This window comes from Pelodiscus sinensis, chromosome 4 (genome assembly GCF_052426305.1).
Source record: "Pelodiscus sinensis isolate ZL-2025 chromosome 4, ASM5242630v1, whole genome shotgun sequence".
Taxonomy (NCBI): Eukaryota; Metazoa; Chordata; order Testudines; family Trionychidae; genus Pelodiscus; species Pelodiscus sinensis.
In genome coordinates this window covers 60,031,240-60,051,683 of record NC_143055.1, presented here as the reverse complement: position 1 = coordinate 60,051,683, position 20,444 = coordinate 60,031,240, and the positions used below count along the sequence as shown (strand labels likewise).

At 46.5% G+C, this 20,444-nt stretch overlaps 1 long non-coding RNA gene across 2 annotated transcripts in view; it reads right to left on the bottom strand.

The window, feature by feature from the left end:
- Positions 1-20,444, bottom strand: part of LOC142829637 (uncharacterized) — a 43,263-nt gene that overhangs the window by 8,088 nt on the left and 14,731 nt on the right. The window lies entirely within an intron of this gene.

The following is a 20,444-nucleotide window of genomic DNA, read 5'->3' as shown; positions in this document are numbered from 1 at the left end:
CACCCCTAAATTCTGTGGAAGCTTAGAGATTGTACCTTTAGAGCTCATCACTGTTTTAAAAATACATACTACTTTTTCTTCTTCTGAATTCTTTTCTTCTTAATCTGTACACACCATGTAAACACCAATCTATTTTTGAAACCTTATGCCTGCATCAACATTCCAGGATTCTTACCCAGAGCTGAAAGGCTTAGTGACTCTGAACTATGCTTTTTTTGGAAAGACCAGAATATTAGCCAATGTAAATGTCTTTGTTTTGTGTGTTTCTTTCCCCAGATAGACTGTAAACAAAGCAACAATGTACTCTTACATGTCCTCGCTTGCAGTATATGAGTCATGGCTCCACACACGCATCACAATAAAGTGGTTAGTTGGCAAGTTAACTTTTCCCCACCCTTTGCCCCTCTTCAGCTAGTAAGATGGTTCCACTTATACTAAACTCTGATTCATAAATCACCTACATTTCTTCTAGGTCTTAAATATTAAAAAAAATGCATATAGAGATGACTTATGAGCTATAAGTACAATACTAATAAATATTTAGAACATTTTGCCATCAAAACACTGTGAATAGAACTATAATTCACTAAAGCTCTTTGATACAGATATGGGTATTTGTGTTAGAATATGGCTGGGGACAACAACTGACCAAATCTACATTCTGATTGGTGGGATGGGCCTCTTTTGTTGATGTTACACCCATGCACCAGTGATCTGCAATCTAGCAGTATACTAGATTAATTATTATTCCTTGTAATTTGTGGTTCTCAGGAGTTACAATCCAGATCATGACCCCAGTGTTAGATCCTGTAGCCAGACAGACCAACCCCCCATATCATCCATCTTATTTGCCTCTCTGAAGCATACAGGGCAGAGAAGGAGCAGTAAAATCAGCATAGTCTATGCTGGCTCATCTGATCCTGAGAAGCTGAAAAAACAGATATGTGGAGAGAGAGCGATTAAGTCAATAAGCTGGCCTCGAGGCTGCGAGAACTGCCCCGGCTGGCACCCATGTTGATTCGAACACACACACAGTCCCTGGGAGAGGAATTTCCCACTGAGAAAAGAATCCCCAGTAATTCCAATTTAGTTATCTCTCTTACAAGTGTAAATTAAGTTCACAACTCCCTTGTAAGAACTGGTCTCACAAAAAGACAGACCAGCCCCATTTGGCATGACAGATAAGAAAGAGAAATACGTGACCCCCTGGGTATAAAAGATGGGTCCAGCACACACTCACTTTGAGTGTCATTCTACCCTCTACCTGCTGGTCGGATTAGGTGTTTGACCTCCCGAGGTTCTATGGGGACACCCACCTCGTATTTTCGTCTTTCCTAGGAATTGAGGGACCAGCCCTGGCCTGACATGCTGGAGTCGAGAGGCACAGAAGGGGGTAAAAATTGTACCTGGATGTGGTCCTCTGTCTTAAGTGTACACATAGAAAGAGTAAGCTGTTACTTGGTACCATTATTTCTATTTTCTATCTTTATCTTCTTTGTAACCATTTTTAAGATCTATATTTTGCTAGTAGTTAAGAAATAGAGCAATAGCCATTGTAACCATATGATTTATAAGCTTCTTTAATAAACCTGTAACTGTTTAAGCTTTAAACTGACTCCTTCAGTTGCTGTAACAGAACCAAGCACAATTTAAAAGAACTTCAGCCGGTCTTAGGGACAGATATAGGGAGAGCTTGGGCGTTTGGATTTGTGTCACACCCAGGTGGCAGAATCCACTGGGGCACCTTTCAGTCTTTCCCCAAGGCTGCCCGCTGCGAAGGAATTACGAATTCTAGCAGCTGAAATCTAAGGTGTAATAAGCTCTTCCTATAAACTCGGGGCGTTTGAGAGCCTGTTGGCTGCCCTCTGCGACGGGACCCCAATCCTAGCAGTAAAGTCACAGACGTTAAACTATTTTTCGGGGAGCCCTCCAGCCTCCTAGGCTGCCCACTGCAACGAGACTCTGTGTCTCAGCAGTTGAAGACTTGGGTGTAACACACACGCACACACTGCCCTGACTGTCGGCTGACAGATCCTTATCATTGGAAAACAAAAAGGAATTCTTACACAGAGGAAGAAGTGCTTTTATGGCTTGGGCGGGAAATATACAGAAAGAAAGGGCTCTGCTGATTTAGGGTAAATTGCACTCTTTAGGCATGCTCCAAAGAAGTATTTCTCAACCAGTGGTACAAATACCCTTAGGGATACTCGAGAGAAGTCTGGGGGGTATGTCAACACAACTGAAATTTGGAGAAAACTGAATTTTTGTTTTAAGTTTTACAGCGCTTTATTATTTTTGTACTTTTTACATCCAAAAATTTCATCGCCCGCCCGGCTACGATTAAGTTGTTTAAACAAATGTGTTGCAATGGTAGAAAAAAATTGTGTGTGTCTGAAAACTGTAGGTACTGGGGGTACTTTATAAAAAAAGGTTGAGAAACTCTGCTCCAAAGTAAGAGGCAACACTTGTAAATGACTTCATGGGGGGTAGAGAATCTTTACTCCCTGTGATTTTCCTGTTCATAGAATCATAGGGTTGGAAGACATCTCAGGAGGTCATCATGTCCAACTCCCTGCCCAAAGCAGGGAGTGAAATGAAATCATCCCTGTTCATCCAGGGTTGGGCTAGTCACAGTCTAGTTCTTGACTTATGGCTCCCTGTATCAGCAAAACAGAGGAGGGAAAATACCGTGATTAGTTCCGTCAGCTTATTCACTGCAGGTACTTTTAATCATTGGCTTTCACTAATACAAAAATACATTAATTTTAACCCCTTTCCCAAGTAACTGAATTTTCAGATAGATACATGTAATACAATAGTGCATTACATTCACCTTGCACAGCTGTGAACGATGACACAAGATGCACAGCCAAGCCCATACACTACAGCTGTGTCTACTGCTTTTGCAGAAAAACTTGCCAGCTGTCTACACTGGCCGCTTGAATTTCCGCAAGAACACTGACGATCTCATGTAAGAAATCAGTGCTTCTTGTGGAAATACTATGCTGCTCCCGTTCGGGCAAAAGTCCTTTTGCGTAAAAGCTTTTGCGCAAAAGGGCCAGTGTAGACAGCTCAGATTTGTTTTGCGCAAAAAAGCCCCGATCGCGAAAATGGTGATTGGGGCTTTTTTGTGCAAAAGCGCGTCTAGATTGGCACGGACGCTTTTCCGCAAAAAGTGTTTTTGCTGAAAAGCATCCATGCCAATCTAGATGCTCTTTTCCGCAAATGCTTTTAACGGAAAACTTTTCCGTTAAAAGCATTTGCGGAAAATCATGCCAGTCTAGACATAGCCTACAAGTTTGGGTTTTATACCGCTTCACATCACAGGAAGGAAACAGATGCATAAGGGGGAAACAATGCAGGGGAAGATACTTTCTATTTTTACTATAGCTATTGGGAACTGTGTCCCCCCCCTTATGCACCTGTTTCCTTCCTTTTTTCTTGTTGCACATGCACTTAAGGATGTGGGCTGCATCAGAGCTTTATCTTACTCTGCATCATATTCAACGGCGTATCTTTGTGTTTTATACTGCTGCATATCACCATAGTATCTGAGAGCCTGCCATATAACATCAAAGGCAATAGCAGAGTCTCTAGTAGATTTCATGGACTGGCACGTCTTCCTTTTCATAGTTAAAGTTCTAGTTTTGAATTGTATTCACTTTTTCATTTGATTGGCTGACTGGTATGGTTTTATTGGAAAAAAAGTGTGTCAGGGTATGTCTACCCAGCAAAGTTATTTCGAAATAACTTTCCTAGCATTCTATGAGGAATAGTGCCTATTTCAAAATAACTATTTCGAAATAGGAGCCATGTAGACAGGGAATAGGGGCTATTTCGAAATAGGGGGCTTCCAGCCCTTCCCAGGGTGCCCTGGTGGCCACTCTGGGCACAAACAGGAAAACTCTTCTCCTCCTTCCCCCTTCCCTCTTAAAGGGGTAGAGTCTGGCCACAGTCCTTTGTGGCTAGCATCAGGCCTACCAGCCCAGAGCCAATCTGCTGCTGCCCTGACCCAAGCCGCAGCATGAGCCAGCAAGCCACTGGCCTCCACAAGCCCCCTCTACACAGAGGCAGAGGGCATCTCCCCCCCACATACGCACCCACACTGATGCAGCACAGGGGCATAGGTGCAGTCTTGGGGCAGCTCCCACTCCCAAGGATAGCAGGACGTCCTGAATATGGCCTGTGTGCAAGCACATCGATTCTGATGGTGTGGAGAACTGTCGTCCTTGATTGCAGAGGAGGGGCTGGGCTACACTCACTGTCCCCAGGGATAACTGACCACTTCTCTTGTTTCTCCACAGATACACCATCTGTGAGTGCAGGGCACACCGCCCCACGCAGGACATCTTCCCGCACCGAGCACTCTGCAGGCTGACCCATGCACAAGAAGACTCCCAGCGGCAGCACCTGGGGAGCACTGCAAGCCCTGCACCGCACCCTCAACCACTGGGTGCAAGAAGACCTGTGGCTCCAGCGGGAGAGCTGGCGGGAGCAGCTTGCACAGGGCCGTGCCATCTGCGACACTTGCAGACCCTAGTGCAGAGATTGCTGCCTCCTGACACTCCAGCCCCTGCTGTCTCCCCAGCTACCGCTCCTCCTCCCACTCCTTCTCCCCTTCCCACTTCTCCCTCCACACCCTCTCCACCCCTCCCAGGGACACCAAGGCACCTGCACCTGCAATGCTGGGAGACAGTTGGCCAGCAAGACCCCCAACCCTGAACCCTGAGCTTCTCCTCCCACTTCCTCCCCTTGCCTCCCCCTGCCAGCTCCCTCCTCCCAGGTTTCCCCCTCACCTCTCTCCTCCCCTCTTTCCCCAGTCTCACCTAAGTTTCATTCCCCCCCACCCCAGTTTTGTTCAATAAAGAGACTTTGTTTTCATGAACACACATGTATTTTATTTGACATCAGGAAGGGGGGTTAGGGAGGGGTAAGTGGAAGGACGTGAGGGAGGAATGAGGCACAAGTCCCCAGTGAGGCAGACCAGGGAGACTGTTACTGCTCCTTCGGGTGAAAGCTCTCCCGCATGGCCTCCTGGATACAGACAGCCCCCGCGATGGACCTCCTGGATGGCAGCTGTGGGTAGAGGCCATCCAAGTGGTCGGCCTCTGCCATCTAGCCTGGCAGGAAAGCCTCTCCCTTCCGCTCACACAAATTGTGCAGCACACAGAAAGCTGCCACCATGTGCAGAATATTCCATTCTGAGTGGTCCAGGCGGGTGAGAAGGCATCTAAAACAGGCCTTCAGCCGGCCGAAAGCACCCTCCACTACGATGCGAGCCCTGCTCAGCCTGGCATTAAATGCCTTTCGGGAAGGGTTGAGGTGTCCCGTGTAGGGCTTCATGAGCCAGGGCTGGAGGGGATAGGCCGCATCCTCCACCAGGCAGACAGGCATGTCCACATCTCCAACCCTGATGTGGAGGTCGGGGAAGAAAGTCCCGGCGTGCAGCCTCTGGCACATGGAGGAATTGCGGAAAACCCGCACGTAGTGTGCTCTGCTGGACCAGCCCACACTGATGTCCACAAAGTGGCTCGATGGTCAGACACAGCCTGCAGGATGACAGAAAAGTATCCCTTCCGGTTGATGTACAGGGAGGCCTGGTGGTCTTGGGCACTGATGGGTATGTACGTCCTGTAGATTGCCCCCCGCAGTTAGGGAAGCCCAGGGTGCCAAACCCCTTGATGACCGCATCAATATTGGCGAGGTGGATGACTCTGCAGAGCAGCACTCTGTTGATGGCCTTGACCGCCTGCAGAGGGACACACAAAACCGAGAGTCACCGGGGTGCCAGGGTGGCTGAGAGTACTCCCTCCCCACCACTGCCCCACACCCTCCCTTCCCAGGAGCAACCCCCCTGCAATCCTGGCCACTGCAGGCAGTCCTTAGTGAGGGCAGGACAGAACAAACCCCTCCAGGGAGGGGACTGTCACCACCTCCCCCTCCTTTTCCCTAGGGCAACCCATTCCCTCCTTGCACTCCCCCTCCTGGCACAGTGGTCGGATATTGCCATACCTGCATGATCACCGCTCCAACAGTGGATTTCCCCACACCAAACTGGTTCACCACGGATCGGTAGCTATCCGGCGTGGAGAGCTTCCATAGGGCGATGGCCACATGCTGCTGGAGGGGAATGACGGGCTTCATGTGCATGTCCTGTCACCACGGAGCAGGGGCGAGCCACTCACAGAGTTCGATGAAGGTGCCCTTCTTCATCCTGAAGTTCTGGGTCCACTGTTGGTCTCCCCAGTATTCCAGGACAATGTGATTCCACCAGTCAGTTCTGGTGTCCATACGCCAGATGCGGCGAGGCACGCTGGCGTCCAGGAGCTGCAGCTGCTCCTCCACATACTCCAGGAGGGTCTGGAAGAAGGCCTGGGGCTTGGGTTGCTGCAGATCCTGCGAGACAGTCTGCAGAAAGTGCTGCCAGGCTTGCAGCGACAAGTCTAAGAGAAGCACCAGAGTGCCCAGGGGCGGCTCCAGCTCCATGCTGCAGAGTGCTGTGGTGTCCTGAGTGAGGACAACCAGAGCATACAGAGGAAAAAATGCTTTGCTGTTCCTCAGCGAGGTAGGCAAGCGAGCAGGGAAACCTGAGAACTGGCTGTTCAGGAGGGTCCCTTTAAGCCCGGGCCTCAGATAGCCTCAGGCAGCAGCCACACAAAGTAACTCCTGACCTGATGCCCTGCCAGAACCAGTTCTGGCCAGCCTTAAATGCGATTCAGTATCCTATCAGTGTGGATGCAATATCAAAATAATATTTCGAAATGCATTTTGTGTCTAGACACATTATTTCGAAATAAGATATTTTGAAATAACTATTTTGAAATTAGATATTTCGAAATAACGCTGTAGTGTAGACATACCCACAGTGTTGTAAGTGTCATTCTTATGCTGGAAAGGCTTTTTCAAAGAGGAAGGTTCTGCAGCATTTCCTATGTCACACTTGATTTACCTGATCTCAAAATGGCTGTTCCATACTGGATCCCCTTAATCAAGAATATTTTATCCTCAGCTCTCCCATGCTTCATCTGGGACTTTGTGATCTGCATTGTCCCACAGGAGCAGCTGTCTCAGTAGTTCACAGATTGAAACACTGGGAGCCTAATCTATTAATTCAGCTGCTTCTGTAAGTTTATAAAACATTGTATGAGATTCTATTTTTAAATGTCTCAACACTTTTACTAGATAAAGAGTCAGCTCTTGCCCTACGTAGCACAATACCCCATGACAAGACCTGCCCTAAAGAAACAGGTGGGGATTCCTTTTGCATAAATGGCATGAAGTTGTGTGTGGTGTGGTGTCCCTGAGACAGCAAAATAGTCTTGAGCAGGTCATAAGCTCGAGCAGTCCGCAAACCCTTATAACTTGTGGTAGAGGCTCTGGTGACCCATGGAACTTGAGGAGGAGTAACTGGAGCAATGCCCCCATGCCCAGCTGTTCTGAGATGACCTTTGACACATGAGAGACTCAAATCTATGGTTGGAATTGCCTCTTGTCCTTTGGAAAGAATGAACTGAAACCGTACATGATGCAGAATTGTGCAAAAACTAGGAAATGCCCACTCTCTGTTTCTACCCTAAGCAAACCATTTATACTTAACAACGTTTCACAAATGGGGAGATGAAATTGGGGCTGCACCTGTGAAGTAGAAGTTATACAAACCAATGTTCCTTCGGCCTCAGCAACCTTATGTGCAAATTAAGCAAGATTAAGTGGCATACAGGTTTGAAAAGCATATCTTGAATCTTTTGGGCGCTTCCTCACCCACCCACCCAGAGTTTAGTTGTAGCAAGCCAATTAGTCCAGATTCTTGTTCACCACTTTGAGCCTCACTTCCACATTCTCCTCCTTCTCCCCAAGTTCTCATTTCCTTCTTCAAAGGGAAAAAACCTGCCACATGCTCCCTACTATCTTCTTTCCCTTCCTTTATTCCCAGTACTGCTTCCTCCTCTTTTTCTAACATCAGTCCTGAAGTTTCCTGCTTGTCTGCCCAATATAGCTCCTTCACCTGCGTGGTGACTTTCTGCCTTCTGACCTCCATTGCTTCTATTTTGTTGGCTCCTTCAAACTCTCCTCTCTGGCTGCTTCTCTGCACCACATATTAGGGATGTAAAATCCCATTGATCAGATTACCAGTGAAATGGTATGTTTAACCGGTTAACCACTTAAATAGGGACATATGTGGGGGGCTGCTCTAGCTTGGCTAGGCTAGAACGGCCCCCCTGACACGGCTGAGCTGGAATGCCCTTGTCTGCAGCAGGCCTCGCTATGCTGGAGCAGCCCCCTGCGTGCCTGTTAATCATAACCAGTTAGCATAACCTGTTAAGGGTGTTGGTTAACCATTCACATCCCTATAACATAAGCATCTTCAAATCTCCCCATCCTCAAAAAACTGACTCCCTCCTGCCTCTCCAACTACCACTTCTTCCTTCATGTCTGAACAGCAGCTTTCACAAGGGTGATGAACCCTATTAGAGGCAGGAAAGCCATCCCATACTCTCTGTCAACTTAATGGTAGCATTTCATCCAGTAGCTCCTAGGAGTGGCAGTTTCACAGCCTGAGGTACAAGTGACGAAAGCTGTCATCTGTAGCTGGTCTTCATTTTGCAACAGATTGAATGTGCCACAGTCAATGTACTTCAGATATCACTGGGAGCATAGTCTCATACCAGATATAGTTCTACTTTTCTTTTACACTAAGGCTTCCTAAAATAGGCTCTTAGTGCAAGTAAGATTTAAATCCTCCCACCTCCTGCATTTTCAACAGCAAACTTAGAAGGAGGATGGAGGGATCGGGCTCTGTTCTCTTTAAAAGGGAGTCAATCAAACTTCCTAGCCCACTAAAAGTCCTGCGGTTTCTCTATGGATGGATGAATTAAGCTAAGTTCTGCTCTGTTACACTAGTACAAATCTGGAATAACTTTTTTTAAGTTAGCAGAGTTAATCAGGACCTGCTTATCACATCAAAAACAGGCCTTGAACTGGAAAGTCCATCTTCCTGACATACAGAAAGCTGCACAGTGAATAATAACCATCTCCCAAATGTGACTTACAGACAGAGGGAAGTTATGACCTGCACTGCATGAGCACAGACCAGCTGTGTTTGATATATTAAGAAAGTTCCTTAAGACAGCGCTGCCTATCAATCACATGCTGTCAGTACAGATTCTTCTGAATCACAATTCAGGGAAATTGCAAAAGAGGAGAGGGATTTCAACTACAGCAAGCATATTTTAACTTTCCCATAGTAATAATTCTATACAGCCTTTTCATACCTCCTCAAAGAACTTTGTAAACTAATGCTTATCTTGAGAAAATCATGTAGCCCAGTGGCCACATCAGCCAGTGTGGTAGCTGTTCCACATTTAGCAAGAGCTCTCATGCAGCTATAGAAAAACCCCCAGTATTTACAGGAATACTAAGTGGTTAAAAGTGACATCCTTCTGACATGATGTTAAATATCCATTGTTGCTATCTAGCTACAAATAGAGCAGCGGTTCTCAAATTTTTTGGGCTCCGGAGTCCTTTACATGCGTAAAAATTTATGCGGCGCCCCAGCGGTCCACTGATTATATGTGTTGTACCTATCGATGTTTCCAGTTTATCAACCTCATGGAGCCCCTGGAGATGTCTCGTGGAGCCCCCAGGCTCCGCGGAGCTCAGTTTGAGAAACACTGAAATAGAACAAGGACCACATCTCATCAGCGAGTTGATCCTAACATTGCATTCTCTCATCCTCTCACTCCGACTCATTCTCATTTTCCTTTTCTTTGTCTCAGTCATTTAATTTCTCTCACTCTTTCTTCTCAATATTCATTTCATTGGCAAAGTTAACTGAATATTGTTAAATTCCCATAAAATAATAGTCTCCCTTTAAAAATAAAGCATTTACTTTTTCTTTCCAAACAATTCACACTGAATCTAACACACTTTAAAAACTTCCCCTCAAAGTTTTCAACCCATTCCATTTCACCCTCTGAGGTAAACCTAAGTGCTGCAACACTGCAATACTGCTAGGTACTGTAAAGAGATGGACATACCACGTCTCATTTCCTCAGCCATCCTCTTTCCATTTAAATGTATTACAGTGTATATAGTAATCACATATGACCTTTTCACTATGCAGTTGGCCACAGAATGGCACACAGCTGAACTTTCTTTACTGCAGTCTGGAGTCACTGATTCAGCATGTGTCCTCAGTTCATAAGAACACTGACATAGGTGTAAGAATGACTTGACTAATAGCACTATTGCCTCCAAATAAAGTTTAGTGTTTTGTAGATTCCACTGGCCAGCAAAAACATGAACTTATACCCACTACTGATGCTTTACAGTATATTACTAATGCTGTGCTGCCCAGAGGTGGCATACTTCAGAGTTCAAAATTCAACCCTCTGTATGCCCCCAGCAGCCTCTCATGATTGTCATGACAATTTTACCAGGCAAAGCACAACATCCATTCCCCCATCCCTATGTGGTGGTGGTGATGATAATAGGGAAAAATTGTTATTTCTTGTAATTGTCAACAAAAATCCATGTCATCTGTTAAGGAGGAATCTCATGATTTGATGGCAATTTTTGAGCAGAGTTAGGTGATAACTATTGTATTTCGTCTGATGTTGACCCTTCTAACATTTAAAGATGTGAGGCTAATTTCTGAATTAACAGTGGCACTATCCTCACCAACATCGTCACCGAATAGCCAGCATCCAATGTTTAGTTTGTGCTGGGGCTTAACTCCTGGCACCTCTAGATTTGGCGGTTTACAGCCCTGACACCTCTAGGCTCCCAGCTATGAATGCAGTACTTCCACTAGCAACAGCACAAAAATAAGGGTTGTGACACAATATGGTGCCACCCTTATTTCTACACTGCTGCTGGAGGTGGCACTGCCTTCAGAGCTGGGTGCCCAACCAGCAGCCACAGCTCTCTGGCCACCCAGCCAGTGCTAAATTTGTGTGAGGGATCGCTTTCATTACAAATTAAGCACTGTTGATATCTGACCTGGTGCTTCTGGACATCTTGAGCGTAGAGATATATTTGTAAAAGATTATAATTTAGAGACACTCCCTCATAAGAGACAATATTATGAACATACATATTTGTAGATGTGTCCTAGAAGTGAGGGTTGGGAATACCACATGGCTGTGTGCAGCAGCTCTCTACAGAAGCTCTCTAGTTTGTTTTAATAAAGTTGTATTCCTTTTTCATTCACTGGTTTGTTATTTAATGAACCCCAATATTGTTACACTGATTATGAAAGTCAGTGAGTCACAGAGAACTATCAAAGTACACAACCATTTTTCTTTCATATTATTATCCTGAAGTAGGTCAGAGTTGATCAGAAGAAAGCAGAGACATTCTCTTTTTTATTCTGTCTTTGTATAGCACCAAGCACAATGATGTGACTGGGGCTCTTAGATGTAGAAATTCAGTACAAACAATAGATTGAAACTCAGCCTTAGGCTGTCCCTTTTGAAGTAAATTGTAGAACTGGGAGCTAAAAAGGTAAAGAAAAAAATCAACGTCATGAACTGATGCAAAGAGTTAGTTATATCATTCAACATAATGGAACAAACGGAAGCATATAAAACCAGTGCTTAGTTTGTGCCATGGTTTGCTAGGTCTGAGTTCAAGTACCCCTACCCTTACAGTTCATAGCTCTATCATTTCTGAGCTTGTCACATTAGTTAAGAAAGTTTTAAAAAATTGCTTGAGCTCTGGCACTTTATAACCTTATAAAAGGTGTGTCTGGATGTGGAATAGGGAATTTTGTCAAAAAAAAAAAAAAGAGGCCTCCAGGAAATAGCACAAGTGCCCTGCTGGCCACTCCATCCACACTCATCACAACTCTATAGTTCCTGTTCCACGGCAGCTCTTAAAGCTGCAGACAGGGAACAGGGCTTTTGGCTTGAAGCAGGCCCTCAGTTTCCAGCGCCAGCGCAGCTGCCAGTGCCGCACATCTGGGCACTATGTCCCAGCCACAAGCCATCAAAGAGCCCTCTGCCCATCCCAAGGAGTATGCACAGGAGCCTCCCAGGAGCCTACCAGGGGCCACAAGAGGTGTGCATCATTCTGATCTGGAGCGGAGATCCTGGCCCTCCTGCCTCATGTGGGGCAATGAGGAGAACCTCCAGGATCACCGCTCCAGATGGAACAACACCGACATCTACAGCTGGATGGCTGACAGCCTGGCCATGAAGGGCCATACCAGGAGCCTGGAGCAGGTCTGCAGCAAACTAAAAGTGTTGCAGCAGGCCTACACCAGGGCTAGGGAGAGCAGCTCATGCTCCAGGGCAGGACCCCATTCCTGCCCCTGTTATGATGAACTGCACCACCCCTGGTGGTAGACTTGGGGCTGGAAACGCCTGTCATCGCCCACCTGGAGATCCCAGCCCAGGAGGAGGAGAAGGAGAACACAGCCGGCACTGTGACCACCACCACACTGGAGCCGGTACCCCATGGCCTGGATATGACCCAGGCATCCTCTGAGGCCGGGGAGGGACCATCAGGTGCGTGCTCTCAGTTTTTCACACACACGGGGTGGGGGTGGCAGGCACTGAGGGGCTGGGCTGCGATCATCGCTCAGCCTTCTCGGCTTGGCCATCGCGCTGCAGTCTGTGCACGTGGACGCACATGCAGCACCAGTATGCACCACGCAGCCTCAGGAGACAGCCCTGGAGCACCCCTGGGCTCCTGCTCACAGGCTCTGGGGAGGCTGCCCACAAGTCTGACCCTCGGGGAGGACACCCTCCCACCACCAGCCACCCCTATCAGCAGGAGGGGGACAAGAACACACGCACGCATGCACACAGACTCTGGAGTGCTGCACACAGCACACAGGCTTCAGCGCTCCCAGGAACCTGCCTAAACTGGTTCCGGATGGCCTTAAATGCAAGATAGCATCCAATCAGTGTGGACGCTATCTTTCGAAATAGCACATTGCTATTTTGTTGCGCTTTTTATGTGTAGATGCTCTATTTCGAAATAATCTTTTCCAGATGATATCTTCTGGAAAAGCTTATTCCAAAAGCGACGAGGAGTCCTGTGGAACCTTAAGAGCATAAGCTTTCGTGGGCAAAGACCCACTGCATCAGATGCATGTCATCTAACGAAGTGGGTCTTTGCCCACGAAAGCTTATGCTCCTACACTTCTGTTAGTCTATAAGGTGCCACAGGACTCCTCGTCGCTTTTGCAGATTCAGACTAACACGGCTACCCCTCTGATACTTATTCCAAAAGAAGCTTGCAGGGTAGATGTACCCAAAGTCATAGTCTGACGAAGCAATTTCCTAAGATGTAATTCCTAACACTGCTTTAAGTAGCCAACAAAACCTCCACATTCACTAAAAACACTCTTTCCAAGCAGCTGAACATTTTTTCTTTCTTAAGAAAGAGACTGGCACCAGCTCCTGCCTGCCCCCCGACTGCGCTGCTGTCTGTAGTGATTCCTACAGCCAACATCACAGCTCATCAGATCTAGGAGCGAAGTCTTAGACTCCATGTGGGGACAGTGAAAAACAACACAGGGGCTGCACTGGCTGTGAGGTTTTCCAATATCTGCTGAAATCATTGAGACCTGGATTAAGTGGTGGAACCTCAGAACATGGCATTGTGGAAGGAAAGGAAAAAGTGGCCAGCAACCTGAGAGAAGTAGAGGTAGTTGTGTGTCAGGTGCAGAGGCAGCAGCAGAGGTGCCCCCCATCACAGATGAGAAGTAAATCCTGTGAATGCACCTCTGAACACTGGGTCTGGGTCTACCAAAGACAACCAACTGTCATGGTGAGCAATGAAGGGAAAACAAAGTGGTGTGCTAAAGAGACTTTCATTTGTTGTACTTTCCCACCACATGGTGAGAATCTGAGGCAAAGGACACTGTCCCCTGCCCTGTGAGGTCAGGTTTGTTCATGGTAGCATGCTTTTGAATGTGGTTGTGATGTTTTCCAAAACTAATGCTTGGTTTCCTTTACCTTTTAATAGATGCTGTCTTTTGTTATACACAAACTCAGCACTTGCAAGTGGAAAAGTATCACCTTGTAAATGTGCAAGAAGTGGTGCTAAACTTTCCCAGGATATAAAATAGTGTCATGATAGAATGCACCTCTGTATTCACACTCAACAGTACACAATATGATAATCTTGATACAGTGTGGGCCTTGTAAGGTATTATTTGAAAACTCTTAATCGGCAAGTCAATAATGTCCTGATAAAATGGACATTGTCTAACCTAACCTTAGGAAGATTCTTACCAACAACCACATTAATACCAACCCTGGAACTTTCCCTTGCAACAAACCTCATTGCCAACTTTGTCCACATATTTACTCTGGTGACACCATCACTGGACCTAACCATGTCAGTTATATGATCAAGAACACATATTCCTGTTCATCCAAAAATATAATTTATGCCACCATGTGCCAACAGTGTCCTTCTGCTATGTATATTGGACAGACTTCTCAGACACTTCGCCAAAGAATTAATGCCCACAAATCAGACATCTTCACAAGGAAAAACTAGTTGCTTTTAATTTCAACCTACCTGGACATAGTCTTAACAACTTTACTACATGCATCTTACTTCAAAGAGACTTTAACACCAGATTACAGAGGGAAACTTCAGAAATTTCTTTCATGCTTAAATTTGACACTTTATGAATGGGCCTTAACAAAGATGCTAATTACCTTAACCATTACAAAGATAGCTTCCCCACTTATCACCCGTGATTAGCCATTCATTGACTCATAAATAGCTATTCCCTCCCTCCTTCTCTCTCACCCCACCTTCTGTACTAAATCTGATTTGTCAGTTTAATAATGTGTTCACTTTTTTCATTGTATTCCTTTGGTATATATGGTCATGCCAATTCTCTTCCAGAATATGATCTGAGGAAGTAGGTCTGGCCCACGAAAGCTCATCACCTATTAAACCATCTTGTTAGTCTTTAAAGCGCTACATAGTTTTTCCTTTTGTTGAAACTCACTTAACATCAAACTGGTTAACAGGCCTGTATGTTTGCCTTTGTTTGCACTTAAGCAGTAACTAGAGTCATGAGCAAGAAGAGAAAGCTCAGGCAGCTCAAACAGATTAAAAAGAAACAGCAGAGAACATCCTTCCATGTGACTTCTGTCTCCCCTAAGCTCCCAGCTGGAACTGTTTTTCAAAAGGGGAACTGAAACTAGAAAAAGGGGAGAACACTCCAAGCTCCTTCCCTATCTCGCATTCTCTGTCTCTGGCATCACAGCTAAGAAGACCAAGGAAAATAGCCATAGGAATCTGGGGTGGGGAGGAGATGAAGGGAGAAGTCCTGACCTGAAGAGGTTGGATAGTAACCTTGTTGGAAGCATGCGGTGATAAATTTTGCTTGAATCTAATATAGTTTAAGTTGTGCACTGCAGGTTGAACCTCTCTTGTCCAACACCCTCGGGACCTGACCAGTGCTGAATCAGAGAATTTGCCAGACCACAAAAGGTCAATATTGTCTATCAGCATTACAGGCAGTCCCCGAGTTACGCAGATCCGACTTATGTCGGATCCGTAGTTACGAACGGGGATTTCTCGCCCCGGAGAACTAGAGCAGCGGGACGCCTGGTCCCGCCGCCTGCCTTCTCCGGGGCGAGAAAAGCTGCTCCCCGTCTCCCTGGTCTGCTGGCGGAGCCAGCAGACCAGGGAGATGGGAGCAAAGCGGCGGAGCACCGGGGGCCGGACCCGCGGCCGCTTCCAGATCAGCTGGAAGCGGCGCGGGTCCAGCCGGGTGCTCCGCCGCTCTGTTCAGCATCTCCCTGGTCTGCAGAACAGGGAGACGCTGAACAAAGTGGCGGAGCACCCGGGGCCGGACCCGCACCGCTTCCAGATCAGCTGGAAGCGGCGCGGGTCCAGCCGGGTGCTCCGCCACTCTGTTCAGCGTCTCCCTGGTCTGCAGACCAGGGAGACGCTGAGCAGAGCAGCGGAGGACCCGGGCCGGACCCGCAGCGCTTTCAGCTGATCTGGAAGTCACGGGTCCGCCCGGGTCCTCCGTGGCTTTGCTCAGCGTCTTCCTGGTCTGCAGACCAGGGAGACGCTGAGCAAAGCCGCGGAGGATCCGGGCCGGACTGCGGCGCTGATCTGGAAGCGCCACGGTTCGGCCCAGGTCCTCCGCAGCTCTGCTCCACGTGTCCCTGGTCTGCTGGGGGGGGACGCAGCTAGTGCCCCTCCAGCAGACCAGGGAGACGTGGAGCAAAGCCGGGGGCCTGTGGTAGAGCAGGTGGGGCACTGCCGGTTGGTCCCGCAGCACCGCTTCTTGGCGCTACTGGACCAACCCGGCAGCACCCCAGCTGTTCTGCCCCAGGCGTCCTGATTCAGCTGCTGATCAGTTTCAGCAGTGGCTGAATCAGGATGCCTGGGGCAGAGCAGCAGGGGTGCTGCTGGGTTGGTCCAGTAGCTCCGAGGAGCAGCCGCGCTACTGGACCAAGCCAGCAGCACCCGAGCTGCTCTGCCCCAGGCGTCCCAAAGTCAGCCGCTGCTGAAACTGACCAGCGGCTGACTACAGGAAGCCCGAGGCAGAGTTGCTCTGCCCTGGGCTTCCTGGAATCAGCTGCTGATCAGTTTCAGCAGCAGCTGACTTGGGGATGCCTGGTGTTCTTATCTTGAATCTGTATGTAAGTGGAACTGGTGTCCAGATTCAGCGGCTGTTGAAACTGATCAGTTTCAGCAGCGGCTGATGCCAGTTCCGACTTATATACAGATTCAACTTAAGAACAAACCTACAGTCCCTATCTTGTACGTAACCCGGGGACTGCCTGTATTAATATTTCCACTGCTTACAGGGCTCTTAAAAGACAAGTAGGAGTAAATTAGAGCTAAATAACAACACAGGATACTGAGAGCAAGGACTGGAGGCTGTAAACAAATGTTACGGGCTCACAGGAAACTTGGCCACACCCATGCTAAGTGGACATCCAGCTAACTAAAATCATGCTGGACCACAGATGTGGTCACACCAGAGAGTGCCAGATTAGAGAAGTTCAACCTGTAGCAAGATTTTATTCTTTATTTTTCTTGTAATGTTACCTACCAACCCTGTGCTTTTGGGAGCCAGGGAGTGACATTAATGGAAAACCATCTCTCTCTCCCGCCCTTACCCTAAGCCTTTGCTGGAATCAGACAAAGCTATGAAAAGGCCGGGGCAAGACACACCTAAACTGCTTCAGACAAGGGTGATACAATTAAGGAAACACCCCAGCCTCATTTGCATTAAAGATGGAACAGAGGGACATCTCATTAGCATACAGAATGGAGAGCAGCTCTTCCATGGCAGGAACTGCAGTGAACTATGGGACACCGAAAGCAGAGAAGCACTGCCTGATGGGAAATCCCTGCTCCAGATGCTAATGAACCCAGGCCTGCTCACACCCAAATTAGTCATTATCAGAACAATTCTAGTAACAATCCTATTGACATCTAAAATACTGAAACTGCCTAGTTGCATTGTGAGCTCATTTAAGGAACATCACCCATAACCAGGGGTGATCAGTCTCTATTGTCTCTCCTCTTTCTCTTTGAACTATCCCTATAAAAACGCCTATCCTTGCCCCAAGAAAAAGTGTTCTGATACCTGGACTTAAACTGCATCAGTTCCATTGAGACTTCTTCATCTCCTGTCTGATCATTCTGGGGACTCTGTTCTTCTTGTCTCCTGCCCTCTGGACCCCCGGCTACCATCATCATCTGGGAACCCCGATCAGTGCAAGCTCCGTGGAGTGGTGAGGTCTCTCTCTCTTCCTCTCCCTCCCATCAACTATCTCTCTAAGCATAGCCTCCTGACCCTGCCCTATGTAAACTGTTATATGGTTACCTAACATTTGTAATCAGTTTCAATTTAGATTTAATATTGTAACTTTTTTATATCTATGCACTACTCAGAAATAAATAACTTTCATTGTTAAGCTGGTTGCTTTTCTCTCCTTCTTTCTCTTTTGCTCACTCTTCCTTAAGGGGTGTTGTTTTGGCTTCCCCATTCGCTCTGCAACAACGCTTCTTGTACCCAAGCTAAAGATCCCTGTAGTGCCCAAAATCCTGTGGGGTTTGCTCATTGTGTGGTTTACCAGTAAATGACTGTGGTGTGAAAGTGTGGATGGGGGTGCTGAACCTGGGGCTTATGAGGATGGCAGCTTAAAGTGCTATTTAATCCAGCCCACGGAGTCCAAAGGCACGGAGTCCCCAGTCCCGTAAGAGTAAACCTGATAAATGAGCATACCCCAGAGTATTGGGCAAATCTGGTAACAGTAACCATACCTGATTTTTATGTCAAATTACTTGTACTCACTTAAAGACTCTCTTTTTTGAGTTAATAAACATGTTTAATCTAATCCAGTATATTCAAATTTAAAGGTCTGGGTAACTATTTAACATAATAAGATGGCATATTTCCTTGAAGGTAAAGGGCATTTAGTATTTTTGTTCTGTCCAAGAGAAGGTTGGGCAGTACAGGACCTACATTTCTGGTGAAAAATCCAGGACTGGGGTGTGTTAGCATCACCCTGCAGTATAACCAAGGCTAGAGAGAGCCACAGTGTTGCTCTGGCAGACCGCAGTTACATACACTGGGTATGTCTACACTACAGAGTTTTGTCAGAAAAATAGCCATTTTTCTGACAAAACTTGAAGAATATCCACACTGCAACTGCGTTCTTCCGCAAGAAAACTGAAAGAACAGAGGGGTTTTTCAGGCATTGGTAATCTTCATTCTATGAGGAAGAAGACTTTTTGTGAAAGAGCTCTTTCGCAAAAAGGTGTGTGGGGACGGGGAAGAGGGAGTTCTTTTGGAAGAAGAGGAAAGAGGAAAAAGCATAGGTACCCTGGTGGCCATTCCATCCATAGCAATCACAGCTTACATGTGAGAGAGCGTCCATTCAGTCTGAACGCTCTCTTTCGAAAAAGCAGATTGCTTTTTCAATACACTTTTGCAGTGTGGATGCTCTCTTTCGGAAGAAGTTTCTTCAGAAGATTTCTTCAGAAAGAAGCCCGTAGTCCAGATGTAGCCTCAGGCTGTGACTTGCATGCTGGAAGGCAGTTTCTGAGTGGCCCCAGTAGAAGCTACTTTAGCAAGGCACTATAAGGCACACTACATTACAGAATAAGAGGTGAGGTTCACACTGGTCTGAATTGTACCTTGGTATGACAGAATGGGGGTTCAAATCAGTTCTATCTTGCGTTGTTGAGAAGACCTCGTAGCTATTGAACCTGAACTTTGTTGCTCCTGACCCAACATACCAGAAGGTTTATAGAAGTTTCGACTTAATCCTTGAGATTGTCTCTTGTATATTCAGTACAGTACCTACTGTATTCATTATACACCAAGTTAGTCATAAATATAGGTTAATTGGCCGAAAAATACCCCAGACATTTGTTGCCATTATTATTGTCTGGGGAATTTTTTCCACTGCTATTCTTTCTAGAGAGAGGATCAGATTAATCTTTCATTGAAGTTAGTGGAAAATGTTGGCCCCTGATTTCATTTGAAGCAGGATCAAGGCTTGGATTTAAAAACAAAGTGCAAACAAGAGCCACCCAAGGGAGGAGATTATGTTCCATTCTATTGCTTTTATGCCACCCATGCAGCTCAGAGAAGTAAAAATTAACTACTTACCCCAGCTACATATGCCCCTGGCACGCAATAGTGCACAGAGGGTACAGAGCCAGCACAACTGTCTCAGCACAACTCTCTATGTATATCCTCTGGCAAAACAAGACATGGAGGGACATGGAACAGGTATGGCCAATGTGCACTGTTCTCTAGCTATACTCCATGAACATTCACTTGGGATCCAGTGTCATCTGATACATGTTAAAGCAACCCCACCCGGTTGGTTGAAGCTGTACCTGGGACCAGTGCCCTTCAGATTTGGGGGTCATGCCCTACCTTTCTGCTGCACCAACTAGGCGCTGACTGCAACACATAGTACCAGTATCTGAAAATATAGCCATTGCAAACTGACCTTATTTTATTTAATCTGATACTTTGCTTCGAATGTTTCCCATAGGTAGATGATTATCATCATTGGATAGTCTGGTTGAGATATTTTTCCTCATGGACTACATGCACATCACTTCTTGATATTACCGTTAAAACAGTTCTATATATGTATTTGATTTGTAGCTGGGAATTCAGGGGAACCACATCAAAGCCTAAATTAGAACCAAGATGACTGTGGTTGTGACCCTAGGTGTCTCTGTATTCACACCCTATATACAACTGCAATAATATTTGTACAAAATATGCCTTGGGAGGCATAATAAAATAGCTATTAACATGCTGGTTTTCATCACCGTAAAAAAAATGTTAACCGTATATGTGAAATTGTTAATTCCCTCTGTATGATGTTACTAGGACAGTGAACCTAGGCTAGGCTGTTTGGCCTTAAAGGCAATAAACAGGTTTGACCTAGCCAAAGGAATGTGGGTTTACG